General features: G+C 42.8%; 1 pseudogene; it reads right to left on the reverse strand.

Moving 5' to 3' along the window:
- The window catches only part of LOC134626132 (interferon-induced protein 44-like), a 109,493-nt pseudogene that overhangs the window by 4,526 nt on the left and 83,168 nt on the right, over positions 1-21,799 (reverse strand).

The raw sequence follows: 21,799 nt of genomic DNA on the forward strand, positions 1-21,799 counted from the left end.
TTTCTCCGCCGCCTCCTCTCTTGCCACTCCTACCCCCTCTGTTTCTCTCACTCCCCTCTCTCCCCAGGACACAGCTGCTCTTGGTTAGCCTCGTTTGCCACCTGAATCCAGTCAGCAATCACCTCTGAGGCTATTTAAACTGGGGATGAGCTGTGAGCAGGGGGGTTTTCTCTGGTGTCTCTGCTTTGAGTGCTAGGTGTGTGATTGTCTTGCCTATAGTGTGGAAGCAGTGTGCAGTGTAGCTGCTTCACGTGAGTAGTGTTGGCTTGTGGGCCTCGGTGGCAGTAAAGCTGCCCTATCACTAGTAGCAGCTCTACTAGTGATAGGGTGAGCTTGTGGGCCCCTGGAAGTAGTGATGGCCAAATGAAGCTTTATGAAGCATTGAAGCTTGTATTGAAAAACGGTTCATTACTCGAAGCTTTTCAACACAGTCCTCTCTGGTGACATCTTGTGTCCAAAAATATGAAGAGCAGCTTGAATCCACAAAATAAAACATACTGCTTCATAATGATTGCCCACTCTACAGAGTGGAACTCTGTCTGATATTGGGCTGCTGTTGTGTTGCTTTGAAAGTGTATTTTTTGGTGTTAAAAATGTAGTTTATTTGTTTAATAAATTTGACCAGTAAACTTTCCTTGTTTAAACATGCACCATGTTGTGGTCTTTCTTTGCTTGTGACTTCTTGATGTTGGTAAATACAATAATTGAAAAATACCACGTTACATATAACATACATATAATAATGCACATTATGGAGTATGCTTCTGCTGTGAGGTCCTGCCTCCATGTACTTATGCAATTAATTGCTAGACGGGTATATTTATAAATAATATTATAGGAAATTTATAGGAAATTTTCCTGTACATATTTTTGAACTGGTGGCAGAATTGATTGTGAAATGGAAAGGAAGATGCTTATGAACTTGCAAATTAAAACCATGATGCATTTAAGGTAACCCTTTTTCATTTTTATTTAAGAAGAGAATTTGTTCCACGATGGCTGAACCTGTTCCTTTTCGTGGAGATAATTTCTCCTGCCTTAAGGAAAATCCCTTCACATGGCACAGAAGAGGCTGGAATGCAGAGAAACTGGTAGAGATGCAGTTATGGCTCCACAAACTATCAGCTAAAGAGAATAAATAAATTAAATTGCTGCACATTTTGTAGACTAACATTTTAAGATTATTTAAAACATAAAATATATCTTTTTATAACATTAAATGTTACGAGTCAAATGGAAGTTTTTCTAACGTTATTTAATGATTTTTTCGACACACTTTTCGGAGCGTCAGCTTCAAGCGGGCCATCACTACCTGGAAGTGCCTCCTCGTGGTGTGGAGTTTTTGTTTGGTTGTTGTGTTCTTTGTTGTTGCAACCTTTTTTTTTCCTTTTTCCAAGTGTTATTGGTAAAACGGCGTTGCCGGCTCTTTATCTTAAGATTATCTATAATAAAGACTATTTTATTTACTAAAAACACCTGTCTGTTCTCCTTTCATTCTGTTCTGGACCCATTTGTTACTGGTCCCCTCACTCGCATGCCTAGACCCCTTCGGGGGGACGTAACACAGTGAAGAAGGTGCAATCAGATTTGACCCGAACACGACAGGAAGGTTAAGGGAAAAATGATTTAAAAAAATTATGTTTGTAATACAGTAATTTTAGCATGCCAAACAAAAGTTCCCATATTGTCACAATGATCATTCATCATTTATCGTGTTTATGAATGCAGAATTTAGTTGAAGCATTTTGTTGACAGAATTATAAATAATCCTTACCTTGAAAACTTGTATGTACGAAACTTTTTCCTGTTGTATGTGCCTGTCGAACTAAAAAGAAATGACAACCTTTGAGACCAGGAAGTGGACCTAATGGCTGTCACTGTGTTGCAAGCTACAATGATGGCAAATATGTTTGCATACTTTCATTTTTTTAAGTCTTGTTTTTTCTTCTGACTGGCGAGCACAACACCGTCTACACTGTACATCATTTTCTTTCAGAATAAGCCAATCATCTCCTCCTGTGGAGATATTTTAAACAAAGATTCTTATACTTATACAATATATGGATGTACATGTATTCTGTAATTAAGCCACAGCAAAAAATGCTGAAAGTATTTCTTTATGCTGAGAAGGGCCTCCCATAACTCACCTGTAATACCTCCACAGCCCACTTGAGGGTAGCAACCCAACAGCTAAAGTTTTTGGAATTGTAAAGTGAACAGTCAGTCATTTCAGTTCAGTTTGTACAGTAGACATACAAGGCAAATAAGAGTAACAATAAGCAATACAATGAAAATAAGTAGGGTAAATAAATAAATGTGACAGACTTCATAATACCTTTGTACTTGAAAATAATATCTGTGACAGCCCATTTGTTGAAAATTTCTGAATGAATTTCAATCAATGATTGAAATTTTTTTCTTAATTGAAATTTGAAATCTTTTTCTTAAATTAACTTTTTTATTTGAAGTTAATTTAAGAGAGTTTAAGTAAGATTGAATTTCAACTAAAAACAAATGAAATAATAGGGTTGGTTTTGACATTTACATGTATGTATGTGGAATTTCCCTAGTAAGATATAAAGACTGACAGTGGTACATAATTTTTTTTCTTTGGTTTCAAAATAAGTGATAATGTCCTTCCCTTCAATTTTGACTTCGTATGTTGTTTTGCACAGTATATAATTTTCAAGTTCTCTCCAAAATGTAGCACTATATGAAATGCCATAAAACAAATGTATGGGCTCAAAATGTGGTCATAAATATTTTGTACTTGTAAATCAGGATTTGTATGTGTAAAAAGAATTTGTGTGTGTTTAAAAAAGATTTGTATGTGTAAAAAGAATTTGTGTGTGTGTGTAAAAAAGATTTGTATGTGTAAAAAGAATTTGTGCATGCGTAAAACAGATTTGTATGTGTAAAAAAGATTTGTGTGTGTGTAAAAAAGATTTGTATGTGTAAAAAGAATTTGTGCGTGCGTAAAAAAGATTTGTATGTGTAAAAAAGATTTGTGTGTGTGTAAAAAAGATTTGTATGTGTAAAAAGAATTTGTGCGTGCGTAAAAAAGATTTGTATGTGTAAAAAAGATTTGTGTGTGTGTAAAAAAGATTTGTATGTGTAAAAAGAATTTGTGCGTGTGTAAAAAAGATTTGTGTGTGGACTTAGCCAAAAACCCCCCTGCAAGTTACAAGTACGAATTTTGACCCTATTTTTCTTCCTTTCATCTGATTGGTCAATGTCATGTCAATCACAAATGTAACAATCCAATCAGAGAACAGATGAGTTTGGCTGTCAGAGGGGCGCTTTTTTTGAACTGCAGGTCTTTGAAGGGAATAAATGCCCTTTTACATGCCAACCCAGCGTTTTCCTTCATCACCACGAAGGAAAACAGTCTGTGGTCGTCCGAGTTTGGTGATTTTTGTGTCACAGCTCTACGTGTTTAATTGACTATGTGCACGTTAGCATATGCTACTTCCAGTGCGGAAACTCCTGTGGGGAGCTTTGTTTCCGGTGTCCTATTCGCGCCTTGTTTACGGTCCAAAACAAGTTAAGCAAATGAATGAATCAAGCGGCGATTTACATTTCTATAGATGTCTTGGGCATTTACCCAATATATCTGTAAATGATGTTCATCGACTTGTCGATATTTTCCCCCGCGCCTCAGAGCAAAAGAGAAAAGGGATTCAAATGTTATATTTCTCAGCTGTCCCTCGTTTATCGCGGGTGTTATGTTCTAAAAATAACCAGCGATAGGTGATATCAAGTAGCCAATTTTATTTTTTGACGCGTGGACATTGTGGACATACAGTACTGCACTTCAGAGTCACACTGCTAGCGATCGATGCAGCGATTCTGTACTGTACAGGAGAGACGTCACGGAGGAGATCGTCTGCAGTGATCAGGACGCAGGACACAATGTGATGTAAAAAAAAAAAAAAAAAGCATGCAAACTTGCACTAAAAAATCTGCGAAACAGCGAGGTGAAAGGTGAACTGCGTTATAGCGAGGGACCACTGTAATTTTGAAGGTAAGTCACAACATACTAGGGGTGGGTTTTAATAATCGATTCATCGATTAAAATCGATTCTGTCTTGGATAACGTGAAATCGATTCATTAAAATCCTGAATCGATTTTTTAATATAAATTTATTTTGCCCGAAACGCCAGAATCTCAGGTTAAACCTCACAAAATTTCAACAACCACCAAACAACTAAGACAGTAAATGAGAGCAGGTACACGGATTCTGCACAAAGACGTAAACACACAGCGCAGACCCGCGGATCAGAATCAGTGAGATGTCGCCTTTCTCACCTGACGGGCGCTGCAGCTTTAAGCGGCTGCGTGCGCTCCCGCGGACGGCAATCACTTTCTGGCAGACAATCACTTTTTGGCACAACAACTGCACGGACACGGTCGGGGCTGAAAGCCGACAGCTCGCTGATTCTGATGTTTCGGCGGGTCCGCGCTTTGTGTTCACGCCCTTTTTGCGCTGATTCTAAAGCTGTAAGTTTTATCTCTCTCCAAACAATATTGACTGAACCAGCAGCAAAAGAAGATCCAAACTACGCTTCACATAAACATCGTCATGGATTCCCTCTGATTTTTGCTGTTTTGCTTCCACCACAATAAAATCACACTTCATGCACAGCTCTCTCTCTCTCTGTACTTCAAGAACACTTTCCCTGTCTAAAAATCAGTTTTCTGCATTATTCGCTTGCTTGTTACGCACAAGTCTACTGTTGTTTACAGCGCTGTCGACCACGCTTTTTTTTTTCCTTTTACATACTTCCGAAAAGAAAACCTAATTTCTGCCGTTCAATACCGAACAAATTTAAACTTTTTAAAATTCTGCAAAATGCAAAACGCTTAGCCGTGTCTCTAATAAAACCTCTGTAACTTCAGAGGTAATGTTCATATGTTGATTAATGGTTTTCTTTTGTTTTTGATGTACTGCAGAATATTTTTATAAAATCCCAGGCCAGGAAAATCACCTTCATGTTTTTCTGTGTTTTATCTTCAGCTACTTTGACACAAAAGCATCTGCTGTGATGCTCACACCTTTGATAAAGTCTTGCGTGTGTCAGCTTCCTTTTTATAGATACAAAAATATGTAAATGTACTGATCTGAATTATAATATTTCTGACTGTCAAAATTTCCCAGATTCAAATCGAATTTAATTGAATCGAATCGAATCGAATTGAATCGAATCGTGGATCGAATCAATTCGGGACCTTGTGAATCAGAAACGAATCGATTCTAGAAATCAGTGACGATACCCAGCCCTACAACATACCCTTCGTAAATACTAATGTATAGAAACCCTTACCAGCAATCGTTCATTTTTTTGTGTGGCTTTTTTTCATGGTTTGTTAACATGCTGTGTAGGTGTGTACTTGACTAGCTGATATCGACATAATGGGGAAACATCTGGTTTGACTATTGTTCACCTGTAGTTTGAATGCTGAACATTTGCCTGTTTAAATCATAAGACCAGTCACTATACAGAGATGTGCTCCTGAATGTGGACGATGTGTCTTCTGATTCTGTAATGCAGTTCTGCTTGTGTTGAGTGATGTAAACAACTGATCGATCTAAACTCTTTAAACCTCAAAATTGATCATTAGATTTTTTATGACACAACAGTGGTGAGTGTTCCCACCTTCTCCTCTTTGTAACTTAACGCGATCTTTCCGTTTTTGAGTTTTGGACATGATTTTGGAGTATATGTTCGCAGTAGCGATTGACCGCAAAGTAAAGCTACCGGAAATGTACAACCCCACATCCGGTCTCAAACCAGGAAGTTAGCATTTTCTCGTGCACAGGGTCAATACAGGGACTTCCACAGCCTTTTCATCAGCGCTGCGGACCGCGGGGGTGGGTGGGGGCAGTGTTTTGGAAATGACAGTCTTCATTACAAAGCTTTCTTCGTTATGAATTAGCATACATGTTTTTATTGAACATTTGAAGAACTAGCAAAAAACCCAGAAACTCTTGTAGAGGACATAAAGTCAGAGATAGAAATGACAAGGAGCAGGTGCATCTAGTGCAGGTAGAGCTGCTGCAAAAACCCACAGAGCCCAGCAGCCAGCGCAACAAATTCTGGATCATTTGCTTTTAGTTAGCATTAGCAGCACATCCTGCGTCCGATGTGAAAGGACTTTTATGCTGCGCACTGTGACTCACAGCAATGGTCCCGGGTCAGCCCTGACTTTGTGTTAAACTAATCCTAAAGTAATGATGGTATTTCCAACCACTGATATACCACAACTTTATCCTTTCGACAGCTGCTGAAAGTAAGGGGACCTAGCTGCTAACGGATATTTATATAGAGATCCTCCAGCTTCAAACTGTATTACCCTTCAAGGACCTGCAGTTCAAAAAAGTGCCCTTCCACAGCCAAACCCATCTGTTCTCTGATTGGATTGTTACATTTGTGATTGACATGACATTGACCAATCAGAATCAAAATTCGTACTTGTAACTTGCAGGGGTTTTTTAGCTAAGTCCACACACAAATATTTTTTACGCACACACAAATACTTTTTACACATACAAATCTTTTTTACACATACAAATCTTTTTTACGCACACACAAATTCTTTTTACACATACAAATCTTTTTTACGCACGCACAAATTCTTTTTACACATACAAATCCTGATTTACAAGTACAAAACTGATTTACAAGTACAAAATATTTATAACCACATTTTGAGCCCATACAAATGAGTTACACTTTCAGGTTCAGATTTACAAACGGTACATTTTCTATCAGTGTCAAAGAATCTTGAAATGTATGTGTTGGATGGATATATGTTATGTAGTATTTTCAAATGTAATTCTCTTATTTTGTTTGCGATACAAACCCAAACCCATTTGATATTTTCAAAAATAGCATTCCAAAAAAATTCCCTCTTGGAGTTATTTTCTTAGCATTATACAAACATTCTCTAATATGTTTATTGGTGCCTTTCTTGCTTAAGAGATCAATACCATTTATATAAAGAGTGTTAATGGATGAATGTAGTGTATTCTGTTTTTTGTAGCTTTTCATCAACTCAATCAGTCCGCTGGGAACAGACTTTATTACTGAGCTAAAATCTTTAAATTTAATAGGGAAAGTCACTGTAACTTAGTAGTTGGCCTTCACAGTCAAATAAGTCTTTTAAATAGATTACATTTTTATCAATATATATATACATATATATATCCAATTCAGCAAATAAAGTTATTTGTTCCTTTTAGTGATACATCCCTTGTTCCAGATAATGGATCTATGTGGAGGACAGTTATGTGAATAACATAGTTTCCAAACCAACAATGCCTGTTGATAAAATGCAGACATTTTAACTTTGACATACTGTAATTACAAGACAATAAGAACTGTAGACCTCCATCATTCCTAAAAGTGTTGTGTGGAATGAAATGCCATAATGATTCATGAGATTTTAAGCATTCTTTTAGCCATTTCACCTAAAATGCATAGTTCAGGTCTATGAAGTCCAGAAGGCCAAAACCACCTTTATCTTTAGGTCCACAAAGCAATGATTTTTTCATATGATGGTGCTTATTCTTCCATACAAAGTTAACCAACAAGTTATTATTATTTTTACATGTGGAATCATACACATTAAGGGAAAGGGCTGGATACACAAATCTGGAAACACCTTCACCTTTAGTCAAAAGGATTCTACCAAAAACTGATAGGTCTCTTTTGAGCCATAAGTTCAATATACAGGGTGGGCCATTTATATGGATACACCGTAATAAAATGGGAATGGTTGGTGATATTAAAGCCCTGTTTGTGGCACATTAGTATATGTGAGGGGGAAAACTCCTCAAGATGGGTGGTGACCATGGTGGCTAGGGATGCACCGATACCACTTTTTTGAAAACGAGTACAAGTACTTGCATTTCAGTACTCGCCGATACCGATACCGAGTACTTAATAAAAACATGATTTAAATTTACAGGTAACAGCTTTAGTCATATAATTTAACAAAAAACAAACAAACAAGGGACTAGTTTGGAATTAAGAACATTTATTTAAAATGAAAAGCATGTTGTATGCAACATATTACAGAATAAATAATTATAAAAAAAACAAAATTTAATTTTAAATTTGTTCGTCTGTTTCTCTGTTTAGAAGTCTCACTAGCACAGTCACAGCTGGGATGACATCAGAGGCTAGTGCGTCGTAGCTGCTCACTTTTTTAGTTAGTTCCTCAAAAGGGGGCGAGGATGGCAACAGTCTTCTCCATAAGAGCCCATTGGTGAGCGGTGAGATAGTCAGGGAGTTCATGCTCGGACACATACACCCCCAGCACTCGCTTTTGCTCTATGAGGGATTGGAGCATGTAATACGTGCTGTTCCAGCGCGTCTGTACGTCCTGCTGCAGTCTCTTTATTGGCTGGTTGAGCTGTCCCTGAATGTCCTCGAGGCGGGAGTAGGCTAAGGCGGAATGTTTAAAATGCCCAACTATTTTCAGCCTTCGTGAACAGCCAGTTGGAGCGTGTGCGCGACACACGGCAGACTTGGGAGCCCTGCGTCATTCATGGCTTTAATCATGTTTTTGGCATTGTCACGAAGCACAACATGTACTGATGTTTTATGTATACCCCATGTCTGGAGCATTTCCTGAAACACATGCCTGGCTGGTGTGCGAGCAGCGGAATTGTTTGGCATGTAATGGCTCGTTGCGGCGTGAAACTCGTCTATCCACTGGGAGGTTGGGCTAATTAGCGACACGGGGCTAACACTGCTTGTCCAAATATCCGTGGTGAAACTAAACGCAGAGGAGGCTTGCAGTAGGCTGTGGATATGTTTTTTCACGGACTCGTGTAGTTTAGGCAGCTCCGAGTCAGTCATGTAGTGGCGGCTTGGGACATCATATCTGGACTCCAGAACATGGAGGAGATGCAGGAATCCAACATTTTCTACCTCCGAGAGTGGCTGGTCACTCAATGCAATGTACTCGATAATTGCCTGTGTTATTTTCACAGCACGTGGATTGTCTCTGGACATTGTCTCTCGTCTTGCAAGAGTTTGCTGCAGCGTGGGTTGTGTTGGTTTAGAAGCGTGGGTAAACTCTTTGTACTCCTTGTCGTGTTGTTTGTCGTTGTTGTTTAGGTGCTTGATTAAATTGCTTGTGTTAAATGCGCTACCTTTTGAGCCTCCTCTGGACAATTTCGCTGAGCACAATTTGCAGTCCGCTTTTGTTTTGTCGTCTTCATTCACTTTGAAATAGTTCCACACGGCTGACATGTCTCGCCTTTCCTTCTCCCCCGCTCTGAGCTGCAGCCGGGGCCTGGGGGCGGGCACTCGGCACCTGCGATTAACCCCTTACACGCCACTCAAACATAGACATTTCTCAGACCGTGGTATCGGTCCCCGGTATCGGTGGACTTTTAACGAGTACGAGTACTTTAGAAAATGTGGTATCGAGGCCGATACCAGATACCGGTATCCGTGCATCCCTAATGGTGGCCATTTAGAAGTTGGCCATCTTGGATACAACTTTTCAATAGGAAGAGGGCCATGTGACACATCAAACTTATTGGTAATGTCACAAGCAAAACAATGGTGTGCTTGGTTTCAACGTAACTTTATTCTTTCATGAGTTATTTACAAGTTTCTGACCACTTATAAAATGTGTTCAATGTGCTGCCCATTGTGTTGGATTGTCAATGCAACCCTCTTCTCCCACTCTTCACACACTGATAGCAACACCGCAGGAGAAATGCCAGCAGAGGCATCCAGTATCCGTAGTTTCAGGTGCTGCACATCTCGTATCTTCATACCATAGACAATTTCCTTCAGATGACCGCAAAGATAAAAGTCTAAGGGGGTCAGATCGGGAGACCTTGGGGGCCATTCAACTGGCCCACGACGACCAATCCACTTTCCAGGAAACTGTTCATCTAGGAATGCTCGGACCTGGCACCCATAATGTGGTGGTGCACCATCTTGCTGGAAAAACTCAGGGAACGTGCCAGCTTCAGTGCATAAAGAGGGAAACACATCATCATGTAGCAATTTCAAATATCCAGTGGCCTTGAGGTTTCCATTGATGAACAATGGATCCACTATCGTTGTACCCCATATACCACACCAAACCATCACTTTTGTTGTTCCAACAGTCTTGGAGGGATCCATCCAATGTGGGTTAGTGTCAGACCAATAGCGGTGGTTTTGTTTGTTAACTTCACCATTCACATAAAAGTTTGCCTCATCACTGAACAAAATCTTCTGCGTGAACTGAGGGTCCTGTTCCGATTTTTGTTTTGCCCATTCTGCAAATTCTGTGCGCCAATCTGGGTCATCCTCGTTGAGATGCTGCAGTAGCTGGAGTTTGTAAGGGTGCCATTTGTGAGTAGCTAATATCCACAGTGACATGCGGCGAATGCTACGCTGTGGGCTCTTGCTGAATGAAGCTGAATGAATCTTGTCAACACAAAGTTCTGTATTTCAAGCACAGTTCTACAAGAAAGATAAGTTACTGAAAAAGTGCGTGGGCTTAAAGTGCTTAAAGTGGCACTCTTTGGCAATATTGTAGACAATGTTAAACTTAATCATCATCTCGGCCTCCTCTGACAACCTGTTTGCTGCTGCGTGCCGCTGAAAGGCACTGGAGAGAGGGGACACTAGAGCAGTGCATTTATCGCAGCATATAATGTGTTTTCTGGATACTCTGTGCTCTTTCAGCGTTCGGAGGTTGATGGCTCTGTGTCAGAGCACTGGCTATGAATTTCAAACAAATCAGGTCTTAACTTAATGAAAAAGTTATCAATTAGTGATGTGTCGGTCGCAAGCGAAACGGCTCTTAGAGCCGACTCTTTGAAGTGAGCCGGCTCCTTATTGGGAGCCATGTTTTTTTTTTTTTCGTTCTCACCCTCTCCCTCGCACTTTTTTCCGCTTCACTCCGCACGTGAGCCTTGTGCTTGCGCTGAGCAGCGGGGGGAGGGGCGGTAGTTACACTCTCAGTAGCACAGGAACAGAGCGGGAGGGAAAGACAGAGAAAGAGAGCCAGGGACAACAACGTCACATTAGAAAGGTATAGTGATCATCCACAACTATTTTCAGCTGCAGATGATAAAGGATTCAGAAAGTTTATTCATGCAGGCCCATATGACAGAGAATGTGCATCTTCTTTTTGTTTAGCATATTTTAATTTAGATTTTATTGAGTTGTGGTTTGCTGTGTTTTGTGTTGTTTCACTTTAAATTTGTTTAAAAGGAAAAAGCTGAAAATTTAAATAGTTAAAAGTTGAAATGTAAATAGTTGGTTTTTGTATTATATTGTAACGTTCTCAAGAACGTGCAGAGATAACCAACCTGACTGTAACATAACATTTAACCATCGTTACACTGCCCCCCCAGCAATAAGTTCCTCGTCCCCGAGGGAACAACACAGTCTCTGAGGCGGGGTGGTAGCCTACGTTCCCTCCTTGACCTCCTGAGCCCCTGGGGTGTACACGGAGCTTCGGGGCTTTGAGGTGAAGAGTCCGAGGGAGGGGAATGCAGCTCCGGCCGGGGGTCCCTCTGTGCAGGGTCATGGGAGCTCTGTACACTCAGGGAAGGCGGGGAGGAACTGCCCTCTATAGGGGGCCATCCGGTCTCTGTGCAGCGCCACTTTCCTCCCTCTAGGAGGCAACTGCACCCTGTAAACAACTTCCCCCACTCGCTCCAGGACGCTGCAGGGCCCCACCCAGCTGCTATCCAGTTTAGGACACCGTCCTTTCTTTCTCTTTGGGCTGTAGACCCACACCAGCTCCCCAGCACGGAAGTGCCTCCCCTTAGTGGTGATGTCATAATTCCTCTTTTGGCGCAGGCCTGCCTTCGCCAGCTGCTCCCGGACGTAGGAATGTGCAGAGTCCAGCCGGTCCTGCAGCCTCCTTGCGTAGTCCCGGCCTGGTGGTGCCTCTGGCGCGTCCGGGGGCTTCCCAAAAGCCAACTCTGCAGGAGTTCTCAGCTCTCTCCCTAACATGAGCAGGGCAGGCGTACATTGGGTAGAGTCTTGCACTGCCGACCTGTAGGCCATGAGGATAAGGGGAAGATGGTAGTCCCAGTCCCGTTGGTGTTCTGAGGTAAGGATGGCTAGCTGCTGGGCCAGCGTCCTGTTAAACCTTTCCACCAGTCCATCGCTTTGGGGGTGAAGTGGGGTGGTGCGGGTCTTCTTAATCCCAAGGCGTTCGCACATGGCAGCAAATACCTTGGACTCAAAGTTATGCCCCTGGTCACTGTGGAGGGTCTCTGCTGTTCCAAAGCGGCTGAATATCCCCTCCACTAATGCATCAGCGTAGGGCTGCTCAATTAATCGAATTTTAATCGTGATTACGATCTGGGCTTTCAACGATCATTAAAAATGACTGAGCCGATTATTAGCTCCTCCTCTCGCGCTGCTCCGTGTGGCAAATCGAGCGCACCTCTCTGCGTTTCGAACACGCGTCACAACAATTAAGAGGACCCGAGGGAAGCTCGGAGAGCTCGGAAATCTAAGAAAGCTAAGCAGAAGTTATTTGGTGAGGAGAGGATAATGGCTGCTGAAGAAAGAATGCCGTTGGTTGAAAAGAGAGGTAAAACGACTTAAGTGGTGTGGAAACATTTTGGGTTCGCGGAGTCAGACGTGGATCAAGTAGACATAGTGTGGAAACTTTGCTACGGTGTCGTAGCTGCACCACAGAGCAACACTACAAATTTATTCAATCATTTGAAGACCGCTCACAAAGTCACATACGATCAAACAATGAAGGAACGTAGAGAAAAAACTCTTGACAACACCTGCTTCATCCTCACACACCTCCATTCACGCTACCCTGTACAACGCGACTAAATATCCCACCAGCTCCCAGAGACACAAGGAGATAACAAACGCGGTAACGTTTTCCTCGCCAAAGACCACTGCTCAATTAACACAGTGAACAACCAGTATTATGCAGTATTTTGAAGTTCACTAAACATAGATGTTTACATTTTTCATTTATTTTTTATATTGCAAACATTTGCACTGTTATCAGTATTTGCACACTATTTTATATTATTTTTTGACTTCTTTAAAGCCATTATTCAATAAATTGTTATTGTTAAATAAATATCGTCAAATAATCGAGATCTCAATTTCAGTGAAAATAATCGTGATTATCATTTTTGCCATAATCGAGCAGCCCTACATCAGCGACAGTCTCAGCCTCCTGATCTGGGATGGCATATGCTTCCGGCCACTTGGTGAAATAGTCCATGGCCACAAGGACATAGCGGTTTCCTCTGTCTGTACGAGGAAATGGGCCCATGACGTTCACAGCTACTCGCTCCATTGGAGCTCCTGCTGGTTGCTGCTGAAGCTGAGCCCAGGACTGGTCCTGTGGCCCTTTGTGCGAGGAACATGCATCACAGCTGCGGCAAAAGTCTTCCACATCCCTCCGCTGCTGACCCCAGTAGTAGCCCTGGCGGAGGCGGCGGAGGGTCTTGGAGACCCCAAAGTGGCCGGAGCCAGTGCTCCCATGGCAGGCTTCCAGCACAGCTGACCTCAGCGACCTTGGCACCACAACCTGCCACCTCTCCTCCCCTGTGGCAGGATCCTTCCAGGCACATTCCAAATCAAATCAAATCAAATCAAATCACTTTTATTGTCACATCACATGTGCAGGTACACTGGTACAGTACATGTGAGTGAAATTCTTGTGTGCGAGCTTCACAAGCAACACCCCCTCCTTCAGCCTCCTTCAGCCTGAGAGCTGTAAACTTGGCCCACATCCATTGTTGTGAGTTCCCGCTCTGTCTCCTCTCGCTTCTCACAGTAACGGCAGCCAGCTGCAGCACATGGGCGGCGAGAGAGGGCGTCTGCGTTAGAATGGTGCGTCCCTGCTCTGTGCTCCACAGTGAAATTGAAGGCTTGGAGCTCTTCCAGCCAGCGAGCCACCTGTCCCTCTGGCTCCCTGAAAGACATCAGCCACTGGAGGGCGGCATGATCAGTTCTGATAACAAATGATGTGCCACACAGGTAGTACTTAAAGTGTCTCACCCCTGCCACCACGGCCAGCAGCTCTCGTCATGTGACACAGTAGCGCCGCTCACTCCTGTTCAGGACTCGGCTGAAGTACGCCACCACCTTCTCACCTTCCGGCCCAACCTGCGACAACACAGCTCCCAGCCCCACATTGCTTGCGTCAGTGTCCAGGACAAAAGGCAGGGTAGGGTCAGGGGGGGCGAGGACTGGGGACTCTGTCAGCGATCTGCGGAGGGTGTTGAATGCCTGCTGACAGTCCTGGGTCCAGATGAAGTCACGGTCCTTCTGCAGCAGGCGGAAGAGTGGTGCAGCTATAGAGGAAAAGCCCTTCACAAACCTCCTGAAATAAGACGCCAGTCCTAGGAAGCTTTTGAGCTGTTTCTTGTCCGCTGGTGTGGGCCACTCAGTAATGGTGTGAATTTTCCCCTCCAAAGTGCCGATGCCCTCCTGACCCAGCTTGTGGCCCAGAAACTCCACCTCCCTCCTCATGAAGTGGCACTTGTCGGGGTGCAGTTTCAGGCCTGCAGCTGCCACCCTCCCCAAAACTTGTCTCAGGGCATCCAGGGCAGCATCAAAGGAGCTCCTGTGTACTAGAAGGTCATCCAGGTAGACCAGACACCGTTGCCGTGGGACACCAGCCAGCACATTGTCCATCAGCCTCTCAAAGGTAGCAGGAGCGTTACAAAGACCAAAGCTCAGGACTTTGAACTGCCATAGTCCCCTGTTGGTGCAGAAGGCTGTCTTCGGTCTGGACTCAGGGGACAGTGGCACCTGCCAGTAGCCACTCCTAAGGTCAAGGGTGGAGAACCAGGAGGATCCGGCTACTAAATCGAGAGACTCGTCAATCCTGGGAAGGGGGTAAGAGTCCTTTTTTGTCACTTTGTTGAGTGGTCTGTAGTCCACACAGAAACGCATCCTTGGGCTGTTTTTCTTAGGCACCATCACCACAGCGGAGGCCCACGGGCTATCAGATGGCTCTATGATGCCCGCCTTCATCATTTCACACAACTCTCTGTCAGCAGCCTCCTGATGAGCCAGGGGCAGGCGGCGGGGGCGCACTTTAATAGGCTGGGCATCCCCGGTCTCAATGACGTGCTCCACCAAGTGTGTCAAGCCAACATCACTTTCTTTCAGGGCAAAAATGTCTCTAAACTCTTTTAGTACCTGCCATAGACTCTCTTGCTGCTGTGGAGTCAGCCCCTCACAGTTCTTTGACCAGATGCTCCTCACTGCTGAGAGCCTCTCCTCCTCCCCCGCTTGCTGTTCTGCTGGCGGGTCTGTGGGGGTCTCCGAGGTGGAGGTGGACGCTGCGGCAGATGCTGGGCAGACCGGGGGAGGAATAAGCTGCACCTTCTTCCCATCAGGGAGTATGAGGAAGCCTTTGCCCAAGTCCAGCACACCACCAATGGCTCGCAAAAAATCCAGCCCAAGGATGCAGGCATCCTGCACGTCAGCCACCCAGGCAGCATAAGGCACACCCTGGCCCGTGTACTCCCACCTACACGGGCCCGTGGGCGTTTCCCTGAACCGCTGCAAGCTTGGGGCACTGACTGATGAGGTGTCCGACTTGTCCACATCCCCAGCAGCTCTGTGGTCGGCGGCGTGGGCCAGCCCGAGGGGAAGGTGACTGCAGAGAAGCCGTCTGAACCAAACTGCACAGGCCCGCTGGCATCTCCATCTGCTCCACAGGTGCTGACACAGCCCTCACCACATGTGTGTCATCAGCGCCCCCAGAGGATCCTGCAAGCATCTCCCTCTCCAACGCTAGCTCCAGGGCTGCACTGAGTGTGGCCGGTCGAGCAAGCTGAGTTTGCATACGGAGCTCTTTAGGGCTCAGGGCCTGCAGGAACTGGTCCCGAGCTAAATCCGCCTGCACTGATGGTGGCATGCTGTCATACGCCCTCCGGCAAAGACACTCGACTTCATGGGCCAAAATGCGAAGGGGCTCTCCTGGCAATCTGCGTCTGTTGTGGAACTCCGACCTCAGCAGCACCGGTTGGTTATACTGCCCGAAACGTCTCTGAAGTGCCCCAACCAGAGCATTATAATCTCCCCTTTGCTCCTCGGTCAGCAGCAGCAGGCATGCAGCTGCATCCTCACACAGGCACAAAGCCAATTGGAGAGCTTTATGTTCCTCAGACCAGCCAGCTGCAACAGCTAACAGCTCAAACTGTGCAATTAACACTTCCCATGGCGTCTTGCCGCTGAACTTAGGCGTTTTTATATTCGCGGCAGCTTGCTGGGAGCCGCCATGTTTGTTTACATCACGTGACAGCGCGCCAAGCGAGGTCGACTCCCTCCCGCCGGAATCGCGGCCACGGCGCGAAAAGGTCCCGAGACTAGTCAAACCTGGAGAAAATCCAGCCTCAGCAGACAGCCACAGCGCCGTTTCCCTCACTCTATGGGCAGGCGAGCGCGGACGGACCTCCCTCTCCTCCGTCTCCCTCTTAATCTTGTCCGGCAACATCCTCGTGTCTCGTGACGGTCAGCGTCGCCAGCAACAGGGTGTCGGGCGGTTTAGGTGGACGTTCTTCACTTCTGACACCAGTGTAATGTTCTCAAGAACCAGACGTTTTAGTCTCAGTTTGTCCGTTTATTCTGTGACATAGGCAAACGGGCCATTAACTCCGGGGAGAGAGCTCTCATGCAACACCTCACTTCAGCCCCGCACAGTCACCCACAACCAGGACCCCCCTCCCCTTCCTGCACACATTGGTCGTGTCCAAATTCATGGGCTGCCTCCTCCTGAGGCCGCATTTGTAGACCGATTACGTCACAGCGACGCGCCGAAGGCTGTCCAAATTCATAGGCTGCTCCGAATGCAGCCGACAAATGGGTCCTCATTTTCTCCGAATTTGAGGATGGGTCTGATATATCCTTCTTTGCCCACCATATCCCAGAATTCATAGCGCGGCCCAGCCAAACTCTAGTTTCCGGTAATGGCGGCCGGTACTACGTTTTAAAATTACTCTTATTAATTTTTCTGGGTCACAAAATAAACTTTTAACATATTTTCAGGCGAGAAAGTAGCTGTGTAAACATCAAATATCTGCTCGGTTTATCAAGATATCGCATATTTGGAAAAGTGCTTCGACGTTTTCGGAGACGTCTGTTACCCACCAGCTCGATAGCTAGCCGGGAGCTCGACGGTCACTGAAGCCGCCGAGAACGGCACAACTCCCGGCACATCATTTTCAGATCACCGCGGACTTTCGCTACTCGGGTTAAACGTAGTATATAAGTACCTGAGACAACCTAAAAATGTTATTGTTGGGCTTTTTCAGTGTTTTGTTTGTTCGTGAGTAAATCGGTTTGGCTGAGATTAAAGTTATTAGATTAGATTAGATAAAATAAAACTTTATTAATCCCCCGAGTGGGTTCCTCCTTGGTTTTTATACAGCTGACTAAACGTTAAACAGAAAACTGATTAAACAGAAGTGTGAGATGGTCGAGAATTTACGCCAGTGTACTGTTATATTTTACATAGCAAGGAGCAGACGGCCGAGTTTATTAAACTCCACCGAGACAGCGGTGACGTTAATCAGAAGGCTAGACCGTCCAATTTCACTGCCGTTTACTTCCGGCCTACCCGACCGTCTGAGGACCCGGCCCACTTAGATTGCGAAGGCCCGGTCCTCAGGAGGATGCAGCCCATGAATTTGGACACGACTATTAACTCCCCTTTTTCCTGCAGCACAACCAAACATGTATCTTAAAGAAACAACAGCGTGCAGAGATAACCAACCTGACTGTAACATAACATTTAACCATTGTTACAATATAATTTATTTATTACATTTTATGTGGAGTGAATAAATAAAAGTATATTTACGGTGGCCCCTGGAGACAAAGCACATACAAACTCCAAAACACGTACAAATACCGAAGCACGTGAAACCTCCAAAACATGTACAAACTCCAAAACACAACGGAAGTGCTCCAGGATGCTATGGGCAGTAGTGCTGGGCGATATGACGATATATATCGTGTGGACGATAGAAAAGTGTCTATCGTGCCATTTGTCTTCTATCGTTTATATCGTTTCCTAACCCGAATTTTACAAATTATTACATAAAATATATCATTAACCCTTTACAACCGGTCGGAGCAGGCAAACTCCGTTTTCCCTAACTATTTTTAAATCCCTGTAGTACTGTAACCACGTAAGGTGGCGCAATAATGTTTTTTTTGCATATGAAACCGTAGTAGTTGTACTTACATCTTATTCCATTAGCTTGTCCTAAGTCACGGTTTTCTTCCACATATAGCTTTGCAAAAATTGCATAAAAAGCGCTTCCAGCAACAAAAACATAATATTCCAGACTTGCAGCAACAAAAACACAATATTCCAGAAACAGGCTTTGCCGATCCGATCAGCTGTTCATAACACTTCCTACGTTGGAATATAAGTCAGCGCAACTATCTTATGTCCGCCATTACCTGTCCGAAACCGGAAGTGACGTCATGTTCGCGGAAAATGTAGTTTTTTAAGCTTCAAAGTCTATGTTGGTATTTTTAAAAGTCATGTTTGACTTTATGCTCTTCTGTATCGTTTCCGGGATGCTTAGAAGTCAAATTACACTGTTGGAAATAGTTTATTTTGATGCACATGCTGTGTTTTTGCAAATTTGCATTTATTTATTTTCATTTTTCCTGTAGTATATAAAAATTTGTGTATCTCAAAAATAAAACTATGAAGACACTCAAAATAAATAAATGTAAAGATAAGCTCTGGCGGACTTGGTTCTATTGTAGGTCTTAAAGGGTTAAATAGCCTGTGCAAATATATTAGTGTTGTCTTCTCACTATACATACTCTTAACTTTATGCAAGAGAAAATAAAGTGTAAAAAAATGTTATTTTTTGCAAAGAAACTCTGTCTTGTGGTTTCACAACATGGTGCTGCTTTACGTGCACCCGGATTTGCGACATGCTTTACAGTAACTCAAAACAAAGACTGCACCCTCTCCACTCGCTGTTTAAAGACTGCATACTTTCCAGATGACCACAGGTCAGGTGGTATATCGTGATATATATCGTTATCGTGATATAAAATAATTCATATCGTGATAAATATTTTTTCCATATCGCCCAGCACTAATGGGCAGTGTTGAGCGTTACCTAGTGGCTGAACAAAACAGGAAGTACCAAGGACTGGATTTGGTGTGTGGTAGAAACAGGTAAATGAACTTTTTTTTTTTTAATTATTTGAATATATATGAGTGTTTGTGTATAAATACACAAACAATAAACATATGCTTTCAATTTTGTAATTTAAGTGATCTAGGTAGCTCTGTTTTGGGAGTTCAGTTAATACTAGCAATGTGTTTTGCACAAACAGTTAAACAGTAAACAGTTACAGCTTCACAGAAAGAACCTTGAGAGCAAATTGCTGCTGAAGCTTAACCATCACTTCACTGAGTGAAGAAATGGCACATTTTTGCTGAATATGCAGAAATAGACGCACACCCATGCAATTTATGGTAAACTGAGCTGCCTTGTATGTACATATGCTGAAATTGCCTTGTTCTAATGTTTTTTCTGAGGCTGCTGTGCCATTTGTATCAAAAATGAATATAAAGTTTACAGCATATCTTGTCACTGGAAATGGTTTGCACTGTTTATATATTTATATTATTTACTGATATTGGTTAAAAAGGCTTTATGTTGTGAAAAACTGAAATTAGAATTGTTGTGCCTTATTTTGTTGATGTTTTTACACATATTCTATTTGAAAATACTAAAATTTGTATATTTATTTATTTTTGTTTGTCTGATAGCATTTATTTAAAAAATAAATTGGACATTACAACTAGTTACTCACTACTTGAGCAGTCTTTTCAGCAACTACTTTTTTACTCTTACCTGAGTAACTTTTTTGATGACTACTTTTCACTTTTACTTGAGTAATAATATTTTACAGTAATGCTACTCTTACTTGAGCACAATTTTTGGATACTCGACCCACCTCTGGCAGATACACAGTTTTACATCTTAACTGGCAACACATGCTCCCGAGGCATAATGGGAGACAACTAGCCGCTCCCAACATGCCGCACAGCCCGCACCTGAGTGGCTAGCTGTCCTCAGCAACCTGAGTGTCCATAACAAAGCCTATGAGGTGTTGGAGAAGGCGACACTGTCGTCAAATATGTGTTACGTGTCCCCCAGCCGTCTCCGAGACCAAGTCGGGGGCCTGGGTTTGGAGCTGGGACCCTGACTGCTCCCCGGATGGGCTGATAGGGTACCAGGCGAGCACCCTATTCCGTTTGATCGGCTGCAGTCTGTAAACCACGTATGACAGCCTCTCAAGCACGTCCAAACCACTGGCTTACACACAGTTCAGTTAACTACGTGACAAGGCAAGCGTATTTGAGCGAGTGTGTCTGTGTCATCTCCTGTCACACCATACATGGCGCAACCTCTTCTCAAGTTGCTCTATAGGTGCAAAAGAGCAGAAACTTGTGGTTTCTAAACGTTCAAAAGAAAGTTACAGCAAAGAGACCGCTCCCTCGGATATCCATGGTGATACTTCATGCACATGCACCTTTTATATGTATGGACGTGAGCAGGTATAGATATATGTGTATGTGTATGTATGCATATGTATATTTAGTATGGATGTGTGTGTGCATGCACATGTCTATACTTATAGATATTTATAGACATCTATTACTTACATAGTAATAGCAGTGGTAGAAGACTTACATTTATGTCTTGCATATTTCCACAACCCTCTATCAATAATCACATTCTGTGTATGCTACCGTTGTATATAGTTTATTATCTTACTTATTTTGTATTTGTTTGTATTTTATTTGTATTTTTGTATTTATCATCTGCCATCTGTACCTGAGCTGGGGTAACGCAATTTCAGCGTTGTGGAATCAATAAAGTCTTATCTTATCTAATCTAATCTTATCTCATGTTATCTTATCTCATCTCATGTTATCTTATCTTATCTTATCTCAGCTCATCTCATCTCATCTTATCTTAATTGAACATAGTGCAAGTTCCAGTGATGTGAAGTCAAGTAATGTGGTATACAGTAAACTGAGTCAACATCAATAAAAATAAAAAAGAAAGTAAAAGTAAAACTATGATAAGAAATGTGAAAGTAGCAAGAACAGTATAAATGAGCTCTGTCTGCCCCCACTGCAGTCAAACTGTCCAGAGCCACACAGGAGAAGGTAATGACTTTCAGAATAACTGTGACATTATTCTTTGCATTTCAATGAAGTTACGTTTTCTTTCTATTCTTTCTATTCCTTTTTATACATTTGTATTTTTTTTTTTCATAACAATGTAATTGATTATTGTTATTCAGTTACAATTGGTGGTGCTACCTAAAAATGTTTCCCTTTTCAACAGCAACAGAGGTGTGCAAAATACAAGAAACACAAGAACAAGGCAAAATATAAGAATAGGAATATGAGAATTATAAGAATAAATATATGTAAGAATGTATGCGCATTACTGAATATGTATACCAAATATACTGTCATGTTCGCGTCAAATCTGACCAATTTACAAATTAAAAAATTCATAAATATTGTGTTTTACATCTGATTGCCTAAAGGCCTTATGACATGCTCCACACTATGTACTTGAACATATAACAGTGATGAGCATCTCTGTCGTATACATTTGTAATTTTTTCACAACAATGTAATTTATTATTGTTATTTAGTTACATTTGGTGGTGCTACCTAAAAATGCTTCCTTTCTTTCTCTCTCAACCTTTTATTTCTATTTTCTATTTTCCAGTGAAATTTTAAAGACAAAAGAAAACAATA

Source organism: Pelmatolapia mariae, linkage group LG4 (assembly GCF_036321145.2).
Source record: "Pelmatolapia mariae isolate MD_Pm_ZW linkage group LG4, Pm_UMD_F_2, whole genome shotgun sequence".
In the NCBI taxonomy this organism is placed as follows: domain Eukaryota; kingdom Metazoa; phylum Chordata; class Actinopteri; order Cichliformes; family Cichlidae; genus Pelmatolapia; species Pelmatolapia mariae.